The sequence below is a fragment of the Ovis canadensis genome, chromosome 25, assembly GCF_042477335.2.
Source record: "Ovis canadensis isolate MfBH-ARS-UI-01 breed Bighorn chromosome 25, ARS-UI_OviCan_v2, whole genome shotgun sequence".
NCBI lineage: Eukaryota > Metazoa > Chordata > Mammalia > Artiodactyla > Bovidae > Ovis > Ovis canadensis.
The window spans coordinates 25,479,632-25,500,648 of NC_091269.1; positions in this window are offsets into that span (position 1 = coordinate 25,479,632).

The following is a 21,017-nucleotide window of genomic DNA, read 5'->3' on the forward strand; positions in this document are numbered from 1 at the left end:
AGTGAGAACCTAGAACTTCCTAGAGATGTGTTTGAATTCTGAGTCAGTATTTACAGGACCATGTTCTACAATGATGCGCAGCAGCTGAAGGGCAATGAGCTGCATTCAAAGGGTATTACATCAAAAATCAGAAAAATATGGAAGAAAGATGTGGACTTTTTGTGTTCAATTCTAGTGTCCAAATATCTAATAGAGTTGTTTTCTGCTCTTACTTCTACAGACTATTTGTACAATGACTGAAAAATATTTTTTAAAGGTTCCATTGGATCTAGATGTTCAGTTCAGTTCAGTTCAGTTCATTCGCTCAGTCATGTCCAACTCTCTGCGACCCCATGAATCGCAGCATGCCAGGCCTCCCTGTCAATCACCAACTCCCGGAGTTCACTCAGACTCATGTCCATCGAGTCATGCCATCCAGCCATCTCATCCTCTGTCGTCCCCTTCTCCTCCTGCCCCCAATCCCTCCCAGCATCAGAGTCTTTTCCAATGAGTCAACTCTTCGCATGAGGTGGCCAAAGTACTGGAGTTTCAGCTTTAGCATCATTCCTTCCAAAGAAATCCCAGGGCTGATCTTCAGAATGGACTGGTTGGATCTCCTTGCAGTCCAAGGGACCCTCAAGAGTCTTCTCCAGCACCACAGTTCAAAAGCATCAATTCAGATGTTAGGCAGGGACAACTGTCTTTTCCAGTACACGAAGGCTGCATAGGTAGAAGTTTCTCAATATGTGTTCTGCAGAACACATGCCAAATATGTTTTGCTTGGCCAAATATGTTTGAGAAATGTTGGATGAAGCAGAATGATTAAATTTTTAACTGCAGGATTTCTCTGAACCTTTAATATACACTATGTCCAAAGCTGGTTTAACCAAGAAATTCTTGGAGGGGCAGAATATTTCCTAGGACTACAGAAGACTGGAAAAAAACTGCCCTAGCAGATAAAAGGACAACCAGTCAAACCATATTATTAGTTAGCTAAGGTTTAATGTATGAAGGCTTTTCCCTTTTTTCAGGGAAAAAATTAAGTTCCAATTCCATGAGAGGAGCCCCCAAAGAAGGCTGGGACAAGAAAAAAGAGAATGGACGTCAGAGAGAACTCTAGTTTAAAAAAAAAATGGGGGGGAGGGGAGCAGAGTGAAGGTCCCACGGTCTCAGACAAAGAGAATAGAAAGAGAAATAACTTCATTAGCTTTATTTTGAAAAGGAGGAGCAAGATTATTCTAGAGACAAGAAGTATAATCAGACTCTTGGGACAGAGAAACTCTGCCCCTGCAGAATTCCCTGGGGTGGGGGACAAGGAGTGATGGGAAGAAAGGAAAGCAGTGGTTCTAGATCCTCAAGGGAAAAGGGATACTTTTTGTTTAATTCGTTGACACAGAGCCCTGGGTTCCTGCCATCTGGACATTGCCGATGTGATTTAAACAAACCACCTTTGAGACAGGGTGACTTCCCACAAGAGTCCTGATGGCAGAGGCTCCAGCAGTCATCACTGGGTTCTGAGCTCAATTTCCACCACCCCTTCTACCAACCATCAGCGCTCTGCACCAGCCGGCACAGCCCTGTTGGCCCTGTACGCACACTCTGCCTTACCTTCTGAAATCCAGCAGAGAGAGTGTCCCTAACCATCAACGGCCAACACCATCACTCATCCTCTGAATCTCCCCATCTCCTCAAGCACACTTCTCCTGCCATGACCCCCCGTCTCCCTGATTCCACCTCCCCCACCAGTTCCCAACCACTTCCATCCTTCCTTTCAGAAGGCTAACTTCTCTGAAGAGTTGTATAGACTCACCATTACCACCTCCTTGACCTCCGGCACCCCTGCTTCTCTCTTCCAATTGCCTGGGTCAAGCTCTCATCTCCACCTCCTTCCTAAAATAGGGCACCAGAGACCCCATCACACCATGGGCTTGCTCAGTGCTGTCTTCCTCTTTCCCAAACCCTCTACAGCATTCATAGTCAATAACTCCCTCCCAGAAGCACTTTTTCAGATGACTTCTACAATCCCACCTACAGCTAATGTTTCTCCTACACACTCCTCATTCTCAGGCTCCTTTGTCTCTGCCCAATCTCTATATCGTCTTTGAATATCCCAATCTGCTCTTCTCTCTTCTACCTAGTCTCAACACTTTAAATATCATCTATACTTTAATGATTTTTTTTATTTTATCCCTGTGCCCATTTCTCCCTAACACCCTAGACTGGTAAATCGCCTAGCTCAGCATCAACACTTAGGTTTCAAATAGTCATTCAAGCTTAGCATGACCAAGTCTTGATCCTAACTCAGATCCCCAAACTTTCTTATCTCAATAAACTATTCTGGACTTCCCTGGTAATCCAGTGGTTAAGAATCCACCTGCCAATTCATGGTACACAGGTTTGATCCCTGGTCAAAGAACTAAGATCCCACAAGCCTCAGGGCAACTAAGGCCGTGTGCCACGACTACTGAGCCCATGCTCTAGAGCCTGTGCTGCGCGAGAGAGTAGCTCCCGCTCACTGCAACTAGAGAAAGCCCGTGCATAGCAGTGAAGGTCTAGTTCAGTCAAAAGAATAAATAAAATAAAATAAATGAATTTTTTAAATAAAAATAAACCATGCTGATTGTATGGGCCGTGAACCTGAGAGTCACATTAACTCTTCTTTTTTGTCTCCCAGCCATCCCCCAACAGCCAATCAAAGAGAAAAGCCCATAGGAGTTCTCTAAAATATCCTGAAACTGAAAGCTTCTCACCATCTACCCAGACACTACCCTAGACCAAGCTACATCATCTTTGTCCTGGACCACTGAAACACCCAGACAGTCAGCTGCCAGAGTGATCTTTCACAGCAGTAATTAGAATACGCTGCTGCTGCTGCTAAGTCACTTCAGTCATGTCCGACTCTGTGCGACCCCATAGATGGAAGCCCACCAGGCTCCACTGTCCCTGGGATTCTCCAGGCAAGAACACTGGAGTGGGTGGCCATTTCCTTCTCCAGTGCATGAAAGTGAAAAGTGAAAGTGAAATTGCTCAGTCGTGTCCGACTCCTAGCGACCCCATGGACTGCAACCTACCAGGCTCCTCTGTCCATGGGATGGTCCAGGCAAGAATACTGGAGTGGGGTGCCCACCGCCTTCTCCATACAGCACACTACTCCTCTATTAGTTTCCTATAGCTGCCATGAAAAAATTACCATAAACCAGGTGGCTCAGAATGACAGAAATGTATTCTGTCATAGCTGAGAAGACCAGAAGTCCAAAATTAAGATATTGGCAGGGTTCGTTCCTTCTAAAGACTCCGAGGGAGAAGCTGTCCCATGTCCTCCCTGTGCCATGCCTCTCCCCTCGCTTCCAGTGGTTACCAGCATTGAGTTCTTGGCTGGTAGACACATCACTCCAGTCTCTGCCTCCCTCTTCCCATTGTCTTTGCTCCGAGTCACCCTATTTCTGTCTCCCATACAGATACTCTCGTGGGATTTAGGGCCTACCCTAATCCAAGATGAGTTCGTCTTAATCCTTCCCTTCATTATATCTGCAAAGACTCAATTCTCAAGGGAGGTCACATTCTGAGGTTCCTAGCAGACATGAACTTTTTTTTGGCTGCACAGCATGGCATGTGGGATCTTAGTTCCCTGACCAAGGATCAAACTCTGCATTGGAAATACAGAGTCTTAGGTACGGGACTGCCAGGGAAGTCCCAGCAGACATGAGTTTTTGAGGGTACTCTTCAACTTACCACAACTTCCCTGCTTAAAGCTTTCCAGTGACTTCCTGCTGTAACCAAAATAAAATCCAAACTCCTATAAGGTCTTCAACACCTCATGCTTGCCCAGTTTATAACCCTTTCCCCCTCTTTTCTTTTTCTATCCACCCCAGTCCAGCCACAAGTGCCTTCTTTTTCTCCCTTGAAGCTGCCAAGGGATTCCTCTCTCCAGGCCTTTGCACATCCTGTTCCCTCCTCTTGAAACACTATTCCCAGGCTTTTGCATGGCTGCCTCTTTATCATTCAAAACTTAACAAAAATGTCACACCAATAGACCCTTTCTGACCATTCTAATTAAAGCCTCCAACACTCCACCCCAGCCTCATTACTCCATTTAATCTTCTATATATAACATACCTGTATGTGAAATTATTGGGTCTCTTAATGAACTTGCTATCTATAATCATGAGAAAATTAACTTCCTGAGTGCAACAACTCTGCCCTATTTGCTTAAGCAGTGCTTAGCACATAGCAGTTGCTTGCATTAGAAGCCATGGATTCAGGGAAAGGGCAGGGAGGGATAAATCGGGAGTTTGGGATTAACAAACACACTTCTATATATAAGATAGATAACCAACAACAACTTGCTGTATAACACGGAACTATACTCAATATTTTGTAATAACTATTAGGGAAAATAATACAAACAAGAATATATTTATATTCATATATATGAATATATATATATATATATATATATATATATATATATGGGGAAAGAATTTGAATGCAGAGTTCCAAAGAATAGCAAGGAGAGATAAGAAAGTTTTCCTCAGAGATCAATGCAAAGAAATAGAGGAAAACAATAGAATGAGAAAGACTAGAAATCTCTTCAAGAAAATTAGAGATACCAAGGGAACATTTCATGCAAAGATGGGCTCAATAAAGGACAGAAATGGTATGGACTTAACAGAAGCAGAAGATATTAAGAAGAGGTGGCAAGAATACACAGAAGAACTGTACAAAAAAGATCTTCATAACCCAGATAATCACGAAGGTGTGATCACGCCCACTCGCCTAGAGCCAGACATCCTGGAATGTGAAGTCAGGTGGGCCTTAGGAAGCATCACTATGAACAAAGCTAGTGGAGGTAATAGAATCCCAGTTGAGCTATTTCAAATCCTGAAAGATGATGCTCTGAAAGTGCTGCACTCAATATGCCAGCAAATTGGGAAAACTCAGCAGTGGCCACAGGACTGGAAATGGTCAGTTTTCATTCCAATCCCAAAGAAAGGCATTGCCAAAGAATGCTCAAACTACCGCACAATTGCACTCATCTCAAACGCTAGTAAAGTAATGCTCAAAATTCTCCAAGCGAGGCTTCACGTGAACCATGAACTTCCTAATGTTCAAGCTAGTTTTAGAAAAGGCAGAGGAACCAGAGATCAAATTGCCAACATCCGCTGGATCATGGAAAAAGCAAGAGAGTTCCAGAAAAACATCTATTTCTGCTTTATTGACTATGCCAAAGCCTTTGACTGCATGGATCACAATAAATTGTGGAAAATTCTGAGAGGGATGGGAATACCAGACCATCTGACCTGCCTCTTGAGGAATCTGTATTCAGGTCAGGAAGCAACACTTAGAACTGGACATGGAACAACAGACTGGTTTCAAATAGGAAAAGGAGTACATCAAAGCTGTATATTGTCACCCTGCTTATTTAACTTCTATGCAGAGTACATCATGAGAAACGCTGGGCTGGATGAAGCACAAGCTGGAATCAAGATTGCCAGGAGAAATATCAATCACCTCAGATATGCAGATGACACCAGCCTTAGGACAGAAAGTGAAGAGGAACTCAAAAGCCTCTTGATGAAAGTGAAAGAGGAGAGTGAAAAAGTTGGCTTAACGCTCAACATTCAGAAAACTAAGATCATGGCATCTGGTCCCCTCACTTCATGGGAAATAGATGGGGAAACAGTGGAAACAGCGGCTGACTTTATTTTTCTGGGCTCCAAAATCACCACAGATGGTGATTGCAGCCATGAAATTAAAAGACACTCCTTGGAAGGAAAGTTATGACCAACTTAGACAGCATAGTTAAAAGCAGAGACATTACTTTGCCAAAAATGTCTACCCAAGGCTATGGCTTTTCTAGTAGTCATGTATGGATGTGAGAGTTGGACCATAATGAAAGCTACACTCAACTGAAAGCAGAAGATAAATAACCAACTTGAAGGAGCTTCAGCCACATTTATTCAACTGTACCTGATAGGCCAAGAGGCAGACCAGTGTCTGACATGTCCATCCTGGAAGAAACGTGTATTGGACCTGAGGCACTTTCAGAAAAGGGCCACTTCCCAGTTGAGGGCTGGTTTTCCAGGACAATTACAGCCAGCCTTCCCCACCTGTAAGTCCAAGAAGGAAAAGAAGGTCAAAGAGAGAAATAAGAGTAGGAACAGATGACTGCCTGGACCCAACAGGCGATTTAACAAAGATCTAGAGAAGTCATGAGTTGAAGCAATTATCGAGATAAATTGAGGAAAAATAAAAAGAAGTGCGAGAGAGGCGCTCTGCAGAAAAAGAGAGGCAGTGGAACTTCCCTCAGGAAAGCCGAGGGGTCCCCAGGGGAAGTAAGCCTGTTCTCCGCCAACCCAGCCCCTCAGCAAGCCAGACACAAACAAACGCAACAGACGTTCCCTCTGAGCAGTTCCGTTTTATTGCCACAAACTCTTGGTTTATATAGGCAAGCAGGGGGTTTTGGGAGGGACTTTCCATAGTTGCACCAATCACGTTAAAGGTCAAATCATCATGTGCTATAGTTGCACCAATCATGTTAAAGGTCAAATCATAATATGCCATAGTTGCACCAATCACGTTACAGGTCAAATCATCATGTGCCTTCATTGTAACAGGAGTCTATGGTGATCACCCGCTATCCACGTGCACGGAAATCAAGAGAGCCAATCAAAAACTTTAACATAGACCACACCCCTATCTCTTCTGCCAGGCGCCATCTTAGTTTCCGACTGCAAAGTTAACCCATCTTTTTTAAGGTTTCCCATTTAGGGCCCCACAAAGAAGTAATGGGATTTGGGGACCTTTCCAGCCAAAGCCAGTTCTACCATATAAGCCACTAGATAATTACTTAAATTTCGCTACACTGTGAGAGCGAAAACAGAGGCTATGATGGTTCTAAAGGCCCATGACTATTTCACCCATCTTAGCAGACTTGTGACATTAAATCAAGCCATCAGTCAAGATGGGAATACACATAAACTATTATATATAGGACAGATAAACACCAAGGTCCTACTGTATAGCCCAGGGAACTATATTCAATGTCCTGTGATAAACCATAATGGAAAAGAATATTTAAAAAGAGTGTCTACATGTGTATAGCTGAGTCTCTTCACTCTACAGCAGGGATTGGTACAGCATTGTAAATCAACCATACTTCAAGAAAAAGTTAATTAGGAACTTCCCTGGTGGCCCAGCGGCTAAGACTCTACACTCCCAACACAGGGGACCAGTTTAATCCCTAGTTGGGGATTTTTTTTGTCCACAGCATGGACAAAAAAATAAGAATAATAAATTTAAGAAAAAAAGAAAAGACCATTCTACCAAAAGGGGGAAAAAATGGGAACACTAACCGTGAGCAAATTGTCAATGTTATTACAGGAGAAAAAAGGAGTTGAACTGTTCTAGCAAGAATTGTCACCCAAATAGTACTACTTAGGCTGGTGATTGGAAAGAACCACAGTTCAGGTTTTTCACGGTTTTGTTTGTTTGTGGAGAGATCGGTTGACTGTGTTTGTAAGGAAAGGCCTAATACGAAGGGAGAAAGTGAAGATGCTTTATCATTCTAGACATGTACAGAGAGAAAGATCACACAAGTAAGGGCTTGCTTTTGAGAAGATGTGAAAAAAAAAAAAAAAAGTCTGACAATGAAGAGAAATTAAAGGTGGAGGACCATGGCAGACCAGGCAATTTTCTCCCAATCTTCCCAAAGAGGACAAACATACTAGTTACACAAATATAAAAATCATCTTTCTAGAGGCATCGGATAGTCTTCACCACAGTGAAGAATTAGCAAGCCAGGAACTGGGGGAAATGAGGGCAGAGGAGACCTGCAGCTGGAATCTGAAGCTGCTCTTCCTCTGGACTGTTCTTCAGCTCCAGATCAAGCAGGAAAGAGGCTGAGAGGCCAAGTAGTACCCTTCACTGTGTCCTATGGCTAGAGGATCAGGGATAGAATCCAGGGCCCACTCAGTTGGATTGCTGTTGTTCAGTCACTCAGTCGTGTCTGGCTCTTTGTGACCCCATGGACTGCAGCATGCCAGGCTTCCCCATCCTTCACTATCCCCCGGAGTTTGCTCAAACTCATGTCCATTGAGTCGGTAATGCCATCCAACCATTTCATCCTCTGCCGTCCCTTCTCTTCCTGCCCACAATCTTTCCCAGCATTAGGGTCTTTTTCAATGAGTCAGCTCTCTGCATTAGGTGGCCAAAAAATTGGAGCTTTAGCATCAGTCCTTCTGATGAATATTCAGCGTTGATTTCTTTTAGGGTTGACTGGCTTGATCTCCTTGCTATCCAAAGAACTCTCAAGAGTCTTCTCCAGCACCACAATTTGAAAGCATCAATTATTTGGAGCTCAGCCTTCTTTATGGTTCAACTTTCACATCTGTACATGACTACTGGAAAAACCATAGCTTTGACTAGACAGACCTTTGCCAGCAAAGTGATGTCTCTGCTTTTTAATACATGGTCTAGGTTTGTCATTGCTTTTCATCCAAGGAGCAAGTGTCTTTTAACTTCATGGAAATTGCATCCCTAATTTAAAACCCTTCCACAAAGAAAACCCCAGATCTGGAGGTAATACCCTCAGAAGTGCATGCACTCACGTACCAGTGTACAAACACAAGAATGATCCCAGCAGCACTATTTGCACTAGCCCTGGAACATCCCAAATGTACAGGAGTAGACAGACAAGCATATCATGTCACATTTATAAAATGTAATCCTATCCAGTGATGAAACATACAGACTAAAGCTGAACACTACACAGTTGAATTTCACAAGTATAATGAATGAAGGGCATCATGTGTAATAGACTACATACTCTGTAGTTATGTTTATTTGAAGTTGTAAAAACAGGCAAAACAAAACTTTAGCTTTTGAGGACTGCATTGTATTTTGATGGTAAAACAATAAAGAAAAAAATCAAGGACGTTTTACCATGAAAATCAGAATAGAGGTTACCTGTGGCAGGGAGGGAATGGGGGAGGCAAGAAGAGGCAGTGGGAAGGGACTTACCTGGTGGTCCAGTGGTTAAGACTTTGCTTTCCAATGTAGGAGGCAAGGTTTGATCCCCCTGGCAGCTAAGATCCCACATACCTCAAGGCCATAAAACCAAAACATGAAACAGAAGCCATACTGTAATAACTTCAACGGAAACCTTAAAAAAAAAAAATGGTCCACATCCCCAAAAATCTTTAAATACAAAAAAAAACAGGGAGTGTTTAGAGCTTCCAGAGTATGGCATGGTTATATTTGTTGTCCTGCCTGGTAAGGACACTGATGTTGACTATAATAAATCATTGATCTATTGATCTTGGATTTGAACACTCTTTCAAAGGCACATTTTATTTTATAATTTTTTAAATGTTGGAAAAGAGATAAAGAAAGGATGGAGGGAAGAGGGAGGGAATGATCAGGAAGATTCCAAGGCCTGGAAGAATCAGGCAGGTCCTCCATGAATGAGGTACATTGGCGGGGAGGAGGCAGAGAGAAGCCCATTGATCATGAGCGTCTCATACTCAGTCTGTGTGTCCAGAAAGATCCTCACTGTTGTTGCAGAGATGGTGACAAAGTAGAGCATATGCGCCACATGTCAGGGGAGCCACTGGCTCTCAGTGCCAGAGTTAGCAAAGATCCAGGCCTGCCAGCTCACCAACTTTTCAAGAATAGCAAAATATCTGGATTTTCTTATAATCCCCTGTGTCTTCATTGTTGATAACAAAATCAAACTACTATAAATATTGTCCAGGTCAAACAAAACCCATTTTATCTTCCAGATGAGGTCCTTGGGGTTTAAGGCCTCTGGGTGAAGCGCTCAGAGTTCGGGGGACCAGTCACCCCAGGGGCGTGGCTTTCTCCAGCATGGTTTGGTAACCACCCATCAGCCAGTGTCAAACGTGGTGACTAAGAATGCCAGAAAACAGAAGAACAAAAGAGGGACAGGAAATCAAGGGCGGACCTCATTGAAAGGGTTCACACCAAGATCCAGGATGCCAGAAGGGCCTCTGCACTCAGAGTCTCCAGAGAGATCAGAGACTCAAAGCCCCCAGGAGAACAAAGAGCTGAGTTAGAAGAAGTGAGAGAGGCAGTTTTGGACTGCAAGAGCTCCAAAAATAAACCTTTGCCTTTTATCACTTTTCTCTTTTTACTTGCTCTCGACTTGCCTTTAAAAAAAAAAAAAACAAAAAACACTAACAATTCTACAAGCAACCAGAAATGGGGAAAAAAATAAAGCAACCATAGGTTTTTGTGAAGCTGCTTTGTTCATCCTGGCTTAAGCCCACTGGTTTCCAAGGGAGGCGTACACCCGCTCTTTCCCAATGACCCAGCGGTGGATTCCAACCACAAGCCAAGGCCACAGGCAATAGCGGCGCTCTGCATCTGCCTCAGCCCTGGTGGCTGGCTTCCAAGAAGTGCTGGAACATCGGAAGCAGCTAGCAGGGTGCATAAGAAGTGGTCAGCAGTTGGGAACAGCTGGAGGGAGGAGGGCCAGCAAGCAAATATCAGAATTTGGGAAATATGGCTTTGACTGAACAAAGTTCACTGTTGTTTTCCAAGAAAGCAGGACCTGGTTGAGCCACCCCAGAGAACAGGGCGAGGAGCCCAGGAACTGAAGGCTGGCTCTCCAAGGCCTGGGATGCTTGGCCACCCAACAGTGACCGGGGCCATTGCTGTTCCCCTCTGGGCAGAGGACAGGCTCAGCATAAAAGGGGAAAGATGGATAGGCAGTCAAAGCAAGACCAAACTACAGAGACAGACGGCAAGATAAGAGGAAAAACAACAAGGCCACTGGCACTTTCCATGTGCTCTATGCAAATTCAGTCTGATGTATCTCCATTAATTAGCTCACCTTGAATATTTAGAGTTATTCAACCCCACAGGTACCTACCTTTTGTAGTGAGCTTTCTGCTCCTAGCAGAGTTGGAGCAGAAGCCCAGCTATTATCTATCAGAAACTCTGCTACAAGGATGAGAGATTGGACTAGCTCACTTCTCATTCTTCCAACTGTAATTTAACAGAACTGGATAATGATGTCCTTATGACAAATGATATTTTTTTCTGAGTATCCACATGTCACGAATCTTAAAGGCACTTAGACCAACCAAATTTTTGCCAATAGTTCTGATTATCTGCAAATCAGCTGATGGAAGTTCTCAGATCTGAAGCACAGCTTATTTTAAGAAATTAAGTTAATTTAGGTAATAGTTTTATTGAAAAGCAATGAACTCAAAATTAATTAGAAATAAGACAGTCCCCCTGTTTAAAATTTTTTACGTTTTTCAAATCATTTGTAATAGACCCTCTGCTAAGAAAAGCGCTTTATAAATTAATGAAATATTCTTGGGACTCGTTATTTTACTCAAAGGAACATTTCTATTTATCTAATAGCAGGAGTTTCTATGCTTTACATGTTTGTAGCCCTGCCTCACCCAGCCCTGCTCCTGGAACATAATAGGTGCTCATTAGATGTTTGTTGAATGAATCAGTTGTAAAGGCAAAACACGTAAATGGTCCATTTCTGCCAACTGGCAAAAATAAGAGCATTTTGAACACATACTGTGTGCTAGAAACCTGGCCAAACAAACTTAACACACTGCTAGTAATTGCTCTTGATTCTAAGACATGATTACTATGATAATCCCCATCTTACAGAGGACTCAACTGAGGCTGGTGAGGGACAGAGCCAAGATTCAAGGCCAGGGCTGTCCCACTCCTGAGCCGAAGTTTTCAGCCACCATTTGAAGCTGAATTTCAATCCTCCGCTCCGTGGACAGGGAGTGCCATGTGTGGTGAGTTCAGCAGATGGAAACCACAGCGTCGCCCCACGGAGACAGACGGCGGGGCTGAGAAGGCTGACTCCCCCTGGGTAGGCAAACAAACTGCCCCCCCAACTGCTTCTGCACCAGCCATGCAGCCTCCCCTCCCCCAGCCCCTAAATCACTGCCTGGGCCTTTGTTCTTCCCACAGCTGCTCGGCAAATTCCTTGATTTAAAATTATGATCACAGGTTGAAGTGCCACTTAAAATAATTTTGCCAAATGTTCCATCTCTCTGCGTTGATGAATATAATGGATGAAAATTTAAAGAGAAAAAAAAATTTAAGAATTCACTTTGTGGAAGACAAAAAAAAAAAAACATGGGCTGCCTCTATGGCATTGCTTTGGGCCTAAAGGATTCTCTCCCACAGGAAGTGGCCCAGAGGCTGCGCGTTCAAGAGCCCTCCACTGATGGGGAGCGTGAGCTGCTGGCAGGTCCAGCTGCCCCAGATGCAGGGAGCAAAGGTCAGGGCGGGTGTTGGGTTTGTTTAAGCATGAGTCAGAGGTAGGGTGGGGGTAGACCCTCAGGTTTCCAATTTCCAATTTCCTGTGCAAGTTACTGATGGACACTTCTTCCCACCCGGCCAGCCTTTCATGCTCACCGCTCTGTAGAACAAAGGTGGATCCACGGACACATAAATAACCTGGACAGGCCAGGTCTTCCTTCTCTAATTCCAGATTTCTCTCTCCAATTCGGAAGAGTTCGAATCCTGAGGGAGGCAGGGCAGGAAGGCAGACCTCCGCCAGCACCTGAATCCCTTGAGGCCTAGGGCCTGTGGGCTCTTGGTCTCTTCCTCCTGGCCCAGCCCTGAGCTCTGGTTGAAGCCTCCAGCTGACCCATCCTTCAGACTGGCCCGCTACTGCCCAGGATCCCAAGAACAGGGTGGCCCCTCTGGTGCCTGTGACTCAAGGAACCTGGTAGATTCAGGCCATGATGAGTCATGACAAGGGGTCTTGCATTACACCAGGTTATGTCACATTAGCTGGACTCCACTTAAGATTTTTTTCCCCATTTCTTTTTTTTTTTTTAAGATTTTTTAATATGGACCATTTTTAAAAAGTCTTCACTGAATTTGTTACAATATTGCTTCTGTTTTTATGTTTTGGTTTTTTGGCCTCAAGGTAGATGGCGTCTTAGCGCCACAGCCAGGGATTGAACCCGCAACCGCGGCATCAGCAGGCGAAGTCTTAACCACGGGAACACTGGAGAAGTCCCTTTGTATCCCATATTCTGAGGTTTCCTCTTTGCTTGAGAGGTCGATAGGCAGAGAGGAGCCAACCTTGAGCTTTGGGGTGGAGGTGAAAGGCTCTTTTAAATCCTCTGGACCAAAAAAGCCCAAGGAAGCACTTCAACCCATGGGTCCCCGCAAGCAGGCTGCCTCTGAGCGAGCAAGGATTCCAGGATCCCACAGAGAACATATGCCCCAGGGCCATCTTCAAAGCAAACTGGTCTCTAAAAATCACAGGTCTGCCATTGAGGGAAAACCAGTCGCTCTGGAAATAGCTCATGCTCAAGGTGGGGCTGCCTGTTTGTTTGGCACTGTGACCATCAACGACCCTCAGAGGTGATGCCTTTTCATTCTGTGGCATTGCAGTAAGTTTGGCCCACCGAGCTTAAGGGGAGCTCTGTGTATTTCCACCCGAAAGGGCTTCCGTGTGACACAAGGCCCTGGGAAGAAATGATTGCTTTCAGCCTTTGGGAGCAGGAGGCAGACTCAGGTTCCTGTCCCTTTCTGAGCCTCAGTTTCCTCCTCTTTAAAAAGGACATGATTACATGCACTTCACCAGCTGGTTATGGTGGTTCAATAAGCCCACCTGCTAAGTGTAAGCAGGAGTCTTTAGAGCTATTTCCACCAGAAAAGGCAGAAGCACAGCCGGGCAGAAGTACCTGCTTCCAGGTGGGGGCAGAAGGAGGGGGTCTCTACATGCTGGAACGCTGCCATTCTCTGTCACACCCTCACTGTCCAGGGCCATCTGCTTTGCTGGGAGGCCCATTACCAGATTCTCTCTAAAGCGTCCCCCATTCCCACTTCCCCAGCCCAGCACGGCCCCATCATGGGCTCCACTCCCAGGCCTTGCCTCTGGACATGTCAGGGAGAGAGGAGAACCAGCTGGATGCATCTCTCCGAGCTAGGGTCACCTCTCTCTCCCTCTCTTTCATTACTCTTTGGATGCCCAGCGTTGCCTGAGCAGTTGGCTCCTCCAGCCCGTTTTAAGGGAAAGAAACATCTCAGGTTGCTTTGAGTTCTGGTTACACTGTCTACTTTCTACGTGCTCACCCAGGGCACACAGAGCAGCAGCAGCTGCCCGAGGAAAGGAGTATTTTATCACTAAGTTTGTGTAGAATGACTGGTACCCAGCAATCAAAAATTTTTAAAGCAGAAAACTCTAGAGACAGCGCACCCCTCATGACTACACTTGAGGTCTGCCCACCCAGCACTCTCATCTCCTGAATGACACCCTTCTCTCTTTCTCTGCTGATGCTTTTATCACATGTATACATGCTAAGTAGCTTCAGTCATGTCTGACTCTGTGACCCCATGGACTGTAGCCCGCCACGCTCCTCCGTCCATGGAATTCTCCAGGCAAGAATACTGGAATGGGTTGCCATTTCCTCCCCCAGGGGATCGTCCCGACCCAGGGAATCGAACCCATGTCTCTTGTGCCTCCTGCATTGGCAGGCAGGTTCTTTACCACTGGTGCCATCTGGGAAGCCCTGCTTTTGTTACAAAAGGTGCTAAGTCTCCACTCTTGGAGCCATGGCGAGAGAGAACTCCAGAGAAGAAGTTATGCCAGGCCCTTCGGACAAACAAAGAGACAATTCCTCCCCAGAGATCACCAGAGAAGCCTGAGAAGGGGACTTGGTTCCACCTTTCCCTTCTTGAGTGTTTTTTTTTTCTTCTTCTTCTTTCCCTTTTTGCAGATGGCTGCATTTAATGAGGAAGCGCTGTCAGCAAAAATAGGAAACCTTCAGCCTGGCTGCTCTCAGGGTGTGCATCCCCCATCAGCAGTGAGGCGAGAGCTCACTGCTCTGCAGGGGGGCTCCGTCCACTCAGGTAGAAACAAGTAGAAAAAGCGTGGAGGATGCAATCACGTTTTTTACCTTGTACAGGTGACTTCCTGCAGAAACTTCTGGAAAGAGATAACAGATGTTTTCTCCCACCCAATAAAGTGACCAAAGACCTCTAACCCTGACATTTTGTAGGCTAAGTGAAACACCACCTTCCAGTCTCCCACGTGGCCCTTCACATCTCTCTTTTGAATCCCTTCGGAGGGAGATAGGATTTCCCCCTACCCCCATTTTACAGATGAGGTGACTGAGGCCAAAGAAATGAATCGATTTTCCCCAGTGAAACTGGAAGTGACAGGATCAAGAATTCAACCTGTAGTCAAGGTCAGTCTTCATTTGGTCACACAGCCCCTCTAGGGTTTCCACAGCGTCACAGGTCACCCCGGTTATCACACCTTTCAGCTAAAGATGCCAAAATCCCTCATCAGTAGAGAATTAACACCTTCTTGAAGACTTGGAAACTGATGCTTCTAAAAGCAAATAGATTTCCAAACTTTGGGTTAATGATAAAGCCAGAAAAACGCAAAAGACTCCTAGTTCCCTCTCCTCCTTTATCAATATATGACTTAGATTTAGGTGCCAAGTCAAATTTCTCCAGCACCATATCCTTCATGGTAACTTATTAAAGAGTAAATCAAAGTTTGCTCTAAGAGAAAAGTAAATACACCCAACTTTCCATACCACAATGGACCTGGAGTCCACTTCCCGGTTCCCCTGCTGACTCAGGCTGTAATTGGAGATAAGTGCCTGGGGTGAGTGTTCCAGCATCCGTGTGCCCCCAGGGATGCTGGAGATGGAACCGCTGTCCCCACAGGAGCCTGCTCCCTTGGCGAGGAAAATCAGACCAAAGGTGATGCAGTGGGCGCAAAGCTCTGCGTGCAGGTAGCAGCTGCTTGTCTTTGAGTCTCATGGAGAGAAAAGAAGTCAACGCTTTGTCACATCACCATGAAACCCTGCCGTTCTTTGACTCTGAACTCACCCATAATTGCTGGGAGTGAGGTGGGAAGGGCTGCACTTTTGGACTCAGATGGCAGGGAGGATAAGAACAAAGTTGGCAAAGAGTCAACTCCAATCGCACAGGGAGCATTTTCAGGGAAACAAATAAAAATAGCCAGAAATGGGTCAGACTCGGAGGTTAGAGACAGGAAACTGGGGCAGAGTCCTGAGTAGAAGGATAGAAATGTTACTTTTCAGGTCCAAAATCAGACAATCTGCCCCATCTGATTCCCTGCCCCACCCCCCTTTTATCCCTTCTCCTGTCCTTTTGGACGTACAGAAAACATACACTCAAAACACAATGAAAAAGACCAGCGTGCGATTGAATTCTTGCTCCCTCTTCTCAATTCTAAAACTCTCTCCCTTTTCCTTAGGCTGAAGACAACAGGGGTTTGAGTAGAACTCATTTGAGAGGCAGGCAGGCAGGAGAAATGTCACAGATCCTTTGCTTGCCTGTAAGGTTTCTGCGATCTCCATACACGTTGCTGACAGGAGAAAGGGGAGCAAATTAGAAGAACAGCACTTTGTACTGAAGTGATTGACCTCTTCCCAAGCAGGCTAACATACACCAGCATCCTTCCCGTAACTGCCCCCAGAGGTCTGTGATATTCCATGTGTCACACACAGTGGACACGCACGTGTGTGCAGGTACACAGAGGCAATACACACACCCACTCCGCATAGGCCCAGCGCTCCTGCAGGTCCACAGAACACAAATGCACACACAGTTCACACACACACAACACCCATGCACACATGCATAACCCAGAAAGTGGTTCTTGCTCTCAATGTAACCTTCTGCTCTTGGCGGTTCTCCTGAGCTCCCACTCTTGGCAGGATCACATTTCCCTATGACCTCAGTGACGTGACTGGGGCAGACTTACTGGGCTTATCAGAGAGAGAGAAAGAGAGAGGATGGGCAGAAAATTCTGATGTGCAATAATGCCAGGCAAGTCATCAGGCCCACCCTAGAGGAATCACCAAGATGGGTTCATTTAGTAAGGATCGGCATACTCGACTGATAATTTGCTGGAACACTGGTGCATACCCTTCTTCCAAATGCTATGTCCTCTGAATTCACCGAAAAATAAAAGGAATTTGCCGGTTGTGTCCAACAACACAGGTAATACACATACAGGCATGTACACAAAGAGACATATATACCTACATACAAGCATGCCAAGTGTTCACAAGGACTTTGGGAGGAATTGGGGTGTGGAGGTGGCTTCCCCCAAGTTGGCCTCTCTCCCCCCTGCAGGCAAAGTACAGAAGTAGCCTTCTAAAAGTAGATTCATCCCACCAAACTGTCACGCCCGAATCCCCTCCCGAGCAGTCAGGGGATCAGAAGCCCCATCTGAAGTTTATTTCTAAAGCAGAATGTTTTTCACGCCAAGATAGCCCCACACATCCAGCCAACAGAATTGTTTGTGCGGCGGTCAGTTAGCCGTGTGACGCAGGAATGGCACCTGTTTTCATTTATTTCAGGACACAAGCAGGGGTCCTGGGAGCATCTGTCTCTCCAAGCCTCCCTCTCCTTATGAGAGGCTTTGGCTTCCAGAACAGCATAGCATTTACTCAAGGCTTAAAATTCCCAGAAGACTCAGGATATAGAGATGTTCCTGATGGTCTTTGTTCCAGATCATAAAATGTATTTGAAATCTGCTTGTTATCAATCTGGCTTCAAAGCTAATTGATCAAACATAGACCCACTGAAAAATCTGCAAGAATAGACCAGACAATTTTTTTTTTTTTTAGCTTGGGGTTTTCAGGGAGGGATTTTTGGGAAGTGGGAGAGAAGTCACCCAGTTAAACTCCTGAAGAGCTGGGGCAAAATTCCCTTGTCAAGAACCAGTTTTTTTTTTTTAATGACAAAGTCACACAAGAGAGGAAATGAAAAGGGAAATTTTTAGACTTCTCATCCGTCCAGAAAGCCCCGGGCCTGTTTCAGAACCCTGTCAGGGTAACTGTCACCTGCGGTCACAGCACTGCAATCCCAAGAGGCCTTGCGTCACTGGCCATTATATCAATAAGGAACTACAATCACCAAACCACAAGCCAGCTTCTTTTCTGCGCCCACATGTTGCTTTAGAGGGTTTTTGAACAAGAGACTTTCCTGTTTTTGAAAGCCGTGAATCCACAGGTCTTACAGGTTACTCAAATGATCTTATCACTTGCAGCAACCACTGGTATGGATTTCAAAACTGCCTCCTCCAGCCCTGCCCTCCCCTCACTCCACAGACATCCACTTATTCACCAGCATTGGTACTTACAGGATCATGCTGCCAACTGCTGACACAGAAGAAAAACATAGTAGTTATACATTAAGCTGAACGGTTAGAGTATCTGTGCCAGGTCCTATCCAAACACCATTTATCCACTGACCAGAAGGAGGATAACCACCCTGAAGAAAACCCAACAATAACTGCTCTGCAGTCAGATCACTGATCCATAGTACAGCCATACTGGTTTTCATGCGAACACATACACACGGGGGCAAAGGTAGTGTCAGAAATCATCATGGTTCTTGGAAAAAGATTATATTCATCCCAGGGTGTGCAGCACGTCTACTGGAAAATGTTAACTACGTCCCAAACCACCAAATGAGGCTGCCGTCCAGATTGCTAGGAAATGAATGTAGAAAATCGTGGGGAGCGGGCTCCGAGCAACCTGGGTGAAAGATGTAAACTGGCCAATCTAAATCCTCCATGGTATGCAAGTCAGACTTGTTTTTCTCGGGAGCAAAGAGAAAGACTCAGATTACAGAGTGCACTATAGCGCGATGAGCTAAATCCACAAACAAATGTCTCTCTTCCTGCTCAGCACAGCAGCTCAAGAGACAAGCGCCAAACCTAACAACTGCCCTTGATAGCCATCTCCTGGTTTAACTCCTACCCTGGCCGGGGGCCACTTGGCGTTGCTCAAGCAACGCCTGCAGAATCCATCCTGCACTACCTTGCTAGAGGCGTCCACCCTCTGGGCGCAGACCTGAAGTTACCAGAGAGCTTCCGGAAGGTGTTGCAAGTCCCTGCTCTCAGTAACTGTCCAATCAGAGCTAAGTATAAACCAGAAAAACTTTTATTCTGCAGCTACACCCAGTGACTCTAAGCTGACTCCACAGAATCCACATGGCAATAATGAATCTAGCAGACACTTATCTAACCTCACACTTCTCAGTCTTTTTGGGTTAGAATCAACACTTAGCTCATCAAAAAAACACACACTGTCCAAAAAGAACCCGCTCTCAGTTTGAGCATGCTGGTGTTTTGTTGATCTTCTTTTGTTTTTCTGCATTCCAATCAATCTGCTTGCGCTAAAATGTTGAGATAGACGCTGGAAAGCCAGAATGTTGTGATTTTTATGTTTGAGAGAGGATTCCTTCAAAATACCAAAAATCCTCTCTCTTGTGAAATGCTGAGTGTGAACAAGGAGATGAAGAAAACTGTCAGAAGTAAATCTCTCAACAATGATGACAGGTCTACCGTGGCCTAGCATGATGTATCCTCAGGGGAAAAAACAGTAAAAATCAAAGAATTCTGGAGACTTTCCACCCAGATCAAGAAGATATTTTTAATTATAATCCTCATTGGCAAGTAGTCTACTTCATTTTATGGAAAGCATCCTATCCTTCAAAAATGTTTTTAAAATAATCACTTTTTCTTTCGTCCTCTGGAAAACCCATGCTATAAAACAAACATAAACGTTGAACAGTTTTCCAATCCCTTCTGATAGTGGTAGTTTAGGACTCTTAGGCAAAGTGGGCTTCCCTGGTTCATTTCAGTCAGTAAAGAATCTGCCTGCAATACAGAAGACCTAGGTTCTATCCTGGATTGGGAAGATGCCCTGGAGAAGGAAATGGCTACCTGGTCCAGTGTTCTTGCCTGGAGAATCCCATGGACAGAGGAGCCTGGCGGGCTACAGTCCATGGTGTCAAAAAGAGCCAGAAAGGACTGAGTGACTAGGCACAGGCCTAAACAGTCTTGCCTGACTTGGAACCTGCTGGACAATTACCCAACCAGCCTCTCACTTTGGCTGCGTGGACCACGGCTCTGTGTCCTCTCCCCAGGGGATAAACATTGCCCAATGAGGAAAATGTTGCCTCTCCCCTTTTACATCACCACTGACACCCCATCCTCAGGCAGGTGTCACCAGGCCCGCCTCCAGGACTGTATGTTCCCTACTATCCTGGGCTTTCGAGCTCAGATGCCAATGAGGGCACTAGGTAATGGGTATTTTTGACAAAGGACATTGCAGGAGGTCTTTCCATATCACTTATGGGAGTTCTCTATTTTGGGTCATCACCAATCCCCATTCACTCAGATCAACAAGGAAAATAACTCATATGAGCAAATGTAAGATGTCACCTTATAAGTGTGTCTATCCAAAGTTCCTCATGTTATAGAATGCTCACTCAGTTTCTTTATTTTAAATAACAAAATGCCCTTAAAGGCATTCAATCGATACCAGTTTAAGATGTTCATAGAGGTTGCCTAGAACAGTTGTGGGTGTTTTTGCTTTTTACAGTGTTTTTTAATTTTATTGGAGTATAATTGCTTTACAATGTTGTATTAGTTTCTGCTGTACAACAATATGAATCAGCTATAAGTATACATTTTATCCCCTCCCTCTTGAGCTTCCCTCCCAACTTCCCTTCATCACACCACTGTAGGTCATCACAGAGCACTAAGCTGAGCGCCCTGTGCTATACGGCAGCTTCCCGCTAGCTACCTATTTTCCACATGGTCATGTATATATGTCAAGGCTACTTTCTCAGTTCGTCCCACCCTTTCCTTCCCCCGAATCCTGTGTCCACAGGTCCGAAGAACAGTTGTATTTTTTTAATCACAGTAAGGTAGGAGTTTTTGTAGTTATCCTTGAAGGTGTGCCTCTAACTGCAAGTAACAGATAATGCAAGCATGTTTTTTAAAGCTCATTTTTTATAAACTTATTATGAAAATTTGTAATCGAAAGAAGAGCATACAGTATGATGATATACTCTCTCTCCAGATTACTAATTACCCAGATTTTTTCCACATTTGCTTCACTGGTCCTTCTTTTTTTTTTTTTTTTTTGTCTTTTATCTTTTTCTCTTTGCTGAATTGTCTCAAGGAAAATCCCAAACCTCACGTCATTTCACGCTTTGGTATCTGAGTA